Below are 5,871 nucleotides of genomic sequence, written 5' to 3' on the forward strand. Positions count from 1 at the left end.
TGAACTCAATCAGGTGATATCAGGTGCCTTTTTGTGTCAGGGAGTTAGAAAATACATGTAAGGTGTTCCACGTTTAGAAAAAGGTGCTTCTGTGATAATGTGTTGCAGTTCATGGGAGATGATGTGGAGGTAGATAATAATAATAATAATAATAATAATAATAATAATAATAATAATAATAATAATAATAATAATAATAATAATAATAATAATAATAATAATGTTATTATTGACAGCAATACAGTGCCTTTTTGTATGCTCAGAGAATCCAGCAAAGAAATCAGTACTTTTTTTATCTTTAATCCTGAACTTGGTCTTTTTTTTTCTAAAAATTGAGCCACCGAGTTATACCCCTGAAGTTGGAAACTTGTTTTACAAGCTTATAAGCTGCGACATTTTAAAACTTCAGTGGTTTATTGAGGGACTTTTAAGGGAAAAAAACAGTCATTATTACAAATAACACATAATGATATATTGCTGAATTAAAATAATATTTTTGGAAGGTTCCTCAAGTCACAAGAATATGGCTACACGATTAAGATGCACAAAAAGGTGACACACCCTTTGAGAAGTTTATTAATTTAGTCATTAATTTAGTTCTCTCATTAATTTGGGATCCATTTAAAATTTTGTTTTGCAATTCCTTTATAATTTAAGCAAAAGCTAGTACTTAATCCATGCATACAAAAGATGCAAGTAATGCTAAATATTTCAACTCTCTCTCTCTCTCTCTCTCTCTCTCTCTCTCTCTCTCTCTCTCTCTCTCTCTCTCTCTCTCTCTCTCTCCTTGGACCTCTTGGGTAAAGAACGGCGGTTTAGCTGTCTAAAAGTGAATTGAAAAATACCGACACCAAACAGAATTGTGTTAACATTTATTACAGCCCTCTAATCTAATACCCTGTTATCTAACAGAAGAGGGAGTGATAAAATAGCACCAGGAAAACTTGCGCAACTAGATTCGTGGATTCTTATTTTAAATAGTAATTAATGGTAGAAATGGAAAAGAGTTATAGCTTAAACTAAGTTTACCAATTTTATTTTTCCTTATGATTCTCATTCATTTTGAGGTGCTGATAGTGCAGACAGTGGAAGGTCCTATGATTTCCCAGCATTTATCATATACAAGAGCCAATTACAACTCCAGGGTTTTGAGTATCCATGTTGAACAGCACAGAAAAATATTATTTCTAATAAAATATACCGTGCTTATTTTAATTTTCATTAATGAAACAACGCTCTATTTGATCGTAGATTTTAGCACGTTTTAATTTACGTTAAGTTAAGAATATAATGTTTACAACTTACGCGTGAGGGGAAAATCTTGCACGCGTCCCAAGTAAGCTGGAGGTCAGATCACGCCTTGTTCATGCTTCTGTTCATGTGACCCTTATGATTATTAGGTTTTTGAAAGCCAGGGAGTTTGATGGCTTCCTTCCTCTCAATACCCGACCCTTTGTCTTTCGTTTTTAAATTCTGGCGCTAGATGAAGGCATTGGGTCCCTCCCTCCCCTTCCCTACTCCTGCCTCTCGTTTGATCAGAAAAACCGTCTTATTGCTTTGGACGTCGTACCATTTTCCCGGAGCTCTCAGAAATTAAATATTGTAAGTTCGGACGATATTCCTCTTGTACTAAGGTATTATTACCCCGATAAGAAAATACTCTGTGTATTTTCTCCCATATTGTTCAGGCTAATGTAACGGGAAATTTATCTATAAACAATTTTTATATACACCTCAAGTATCAGGTAACTTACGCTCACATATATAAACAACTTCTCTCTCTCTCTCTATCCCTCCCCTCGCTCTCGTCTCTCTCTCAATCTCGACTCCTCTCATCTCTCTCTCTCTCTCTCTCTCTCTCTCTCTCTCTCGCATTTTGCGTCGAAGAGAGTCAGAAGAATATAAAATTTGATTTGATTTGAAAATTCATATTGTTTTTTTATAAATGCCACATTCTATCTCTCTCTCTCTCTCTCTCTCTCTCTCTCTCTCTCTCTCTCTCTCTCTTTCTTTACGTCGAAGAGATTCAATAAGAATGTGAATTTGATTTTGGAAATTTTATTTGGAAATTTATATTGTCTTATTGATAAATGCAACATCTCTCTCTCTGTTCCTTTTGCGTCGGGAGGAGTCAAGATGAGTAATGAAATTTGATTTTATTTGGAAATTTATATTGTCTTATTGATAAATGCAACATCTCTCTCTCTATTTTTTTTTCTCTCTCTCTCACAAGTTGAAGGGAGCCAGATCACAAGTTGAAGGGAGCCAGATGAATATGAAATATGATTTTCATTGAAAATTTATAGTGTGTTATTGATAAATGCAACTTCTCTCTCTCTCTCTCTCTCTCTCTCTCTCTCTTCTCTCTCTCTCTCTCTCTCTGGCAAAAGAGGATTCCGCTTGTCTGAGCATACGAGTAGTCCCAGGAACGGCCTGCAGCGTAATGAAAATAGTTTGTCGCTTGAAGTCGAATCCAGGTAAAAAATAAATAAATAAATAAATAAAAAAGTAACAGGAAAAAAGGGCACATTAATCTTTCCTATGTCTATATGCTTACTACGGAGTTGCCAAATTGCGTCAATGTCACTATTACATTTCAGTGTTATGGTTTAGGGGAGTTCTAACCAAGAATGTTGCGTGAAGCTTTCTTTTAAAATTCCAAACAAAAATAGACCGATACGAGACAGTTTTTGGTGTTCAATAGAACCAGATCTTTAAAGCAATGGCAAAACTCAGTTGTAAGCTACAGATGATGCAACCTTTAGGCCTACACCTTCAAATTCTAATAATACACTCGACTGCGAAAAGGCAATAAGAATAGGCCCATGGGCTACTTATTTGTCAAGTTTCACATTCCACTCATTACTGAGCATTTCCTATCGTGCATTGATTTTAACGTGCATTGATTTTAACCCCAAGACTTTGAACACCAAAATCATTTCCCGCTCGGTCTATTGCTCTCTATTCATCTCAACCTTTGGAAAGGGACAAAGAATTAGTTAGACCCGAAGACTGCTTCCACCAGCGAAGGAATTCTTTAAGTCCGTGGACGACGTTGTCTCGAATCTAAGATGAAATATACATAAAGAAGATAATTCAGCAATTAGTTTAGTGAAGTTTATGTCATCACAGTTTCTCGAATATCTATGGGCAATTAATCTCTCAATGTTAGACGCAATGGAAAACGAGCAACCTCTTGTGGTGGAGGGGAGACCGTGGGAAGTTACCAAATTGTGAAATGATTTTCAGTAATTTTTAATATTCTAATAGGTAAAAAATATCTGATAAGAAATGCTTACATTTTATCCAGCGAATGCCATTTATTACATATATTATTATGGACTTTCCATTTAACTTACGAATAGGAGTGAGTAGTCTTATTTGTTATGTGTTTACTATGAAGAATCTGTAATTTCGGAGTAGTTGCTGTTTTTGGCTTGGATTGAACCCAAAATTAAAATGTCCTCATAATTATCTTTCCCTATAAGGCTACGGAAGTACATTCTTAACGACTCTGAATAAATTATTACGTGAATGATCAAATAGTGGATATTTTTCCTCTCTCTCTTACAATTTGATAAAAAATATTTTATTAAGTAAATCTACCGAAATGGAGTAGCTATACTAGACCGCTTTCTGTGGCTAGTATGAGATTTAAGGAGTTTTGGTCCTTGTGGTACACTTACTCAAATATTTATTGCAATATACTTCAAATATTTTCGAACAACAGCCTGTAATTGTGACATCTGGCGCTATCTGGCAACTCCGTCATAACTGTTCAAACAACCTCCCGTTCCTATTTTGAATTTCTCCCCTGTGACTTTATTTCCGGTCATCATCAATTATGTGACTTTATTTCCGGTCATCATCAATTATGTGACTTTATTTCCGGTCATCATCAATTATGTGACTTTATTTCCGGTCATCATCAATATGTGACTTTTTTTCCGGTCATCATCAATCATGAGACTTTATTTCCGGTCATCATCAAGTATGTGCCTTTATTTCCTGTGACTTTTTTCCTAGCCAAAATTGTCTTATTTTTCTGAGTTTTATTTTTCTGACTTTCTTACCGGCCACCATAAATTAATGTGACTTTTTTTTTCCTAGCCAAAATTGTGACTTTTTTCTGTGACTTTATTTCCGGCTGCCATAAATTAATGTGACATTTTTCCTATCCGAAATTGAGACTTATTTTTCTGCGACTTTATTACCGGCCACCATAGATTAAAGTGACTTTATTTCCTGTTACTTTTTTCCTAGCCAAATTTTTTTTTCTGTGACTTTAATACCGGCCACCATAAAGTAGTGACTTTATTTCCTGTGGCTTTTTTCCTAGCCAACAATGTTATTTTTTCTGTGACTTCATTACCGGCCACCATAAATTAGGTGATTTAATTTCCTATGGCTTTTTTCCTGGTTGATTTTTTATTCTATGACTTTAACACCGGCCACCATAAGGTAGGTGAATTTATTTTTCCTAGACTAAATTAACTTTTTTCCTAGACTAAATTAACTTTTTTCCTTGTGACTTTATTACCGGACACATCAAATTAAAGTTACTTTTTCATGTTTTTTTAAGCAGAAATTGTAATTTTTTTCCTTATGACTTTTATTCCTGTGACTTTATTTCCGACCACATGCGTATCGTGGTAGCAAGCAAATGACTCGACGAGCAAGCAAACGCAAATACTCCAGATTTTCGGTAATATAAGAGAGGGTCAGGAGAACAATTTCCAAACTACATTTCTTCATGAGGGCAGTGGTCAGAGAGAGACTGTGCTGAGCTGGACGACGGCAGTAAGTCTCAATTCGTCGCCATAGAACATTTTTGTTTCGCCCTCAAAAAATAAGAATATTGGCAATTGGCACGTATTACTATTATTATAAGTTATTTCAGCGCTTTAAAAAAAATATGGCAATATGCCACCTGGCATCAATTTGCGTCTAATAGTAATCATACAATTCATGTGAAGCGAAAAAGAAAAAAAAATAACTGAACTTCTCTTATATTACAGATATCAGTATTAACCATAAAACCAAAACATTTGGCTTTATGTTTCACATACCTCGGCTGACATAGAAAAACAAAAAAGAGGGGGCGAGGGTGGGGGGTGGAGCGGTGGCGGGAACAAAGTCGTCCATGGCAAACTCATTTTACTAATCTCATATTTCCAGTTATTCGGCTATAAAATTCGCATATTTGAATATATATATATATATATATATTATATATATATATAGATAATATATATATATATATATATATATATATATATATAATATATATATATATATTATATATATATATATATATATATATTATATATATATATATATATATATAATATATATATATATATATATATATATATATATATAATATATTTATATATATATATATATAATTAAATATATATATATACATATATATATATATATCTATATATATAATATAAGTATATAGAAATATAATTATATAATATATATAATACAGAGATAATTAACCAATTCTAAATCATTTGCACCTTGTTTTCATGGGATTCGCTCTGAGGAAAATCATATTTATAATTAACAATAATTAAGGAAAAGACTAAAGAAGGTGAACACGGAAAAAAGAATAACTACAGAAAAATATTTAAGGAAGAAGGACTAACGGAAGTAAACACGGACAAAAGAATAACTCCAGAAAAAAAAAAAAATTAAAGAAAAAGGAGAGAAAGGGAACTATTGGAGAACGCCGGAGAATTAAAGATGAAAGAGAAAGTGAGAAGTAAAGACAGGAGAACAGTCGTCGATATCACGATCTAATATTTGCGAAATCTGCCTCGTAAATTCTCGAAGGAAGTCAACGGAAAGAAATTATGTTCG

Source organism: Macrobrachium nipponense, chromosome 13 (assembly GCF_015104395.2).
Source record: "Macrobrachium nipponense isolate FS-2020 chromosome 13, ASM1510439v2, whole genome shotgun sequence".
NCBI lineage: Eukaryota > Metazoa > Arthropoda > Malacostraca > Decapoda > Palaemonidae > Macrobrachium > Macrobrachium nipponense.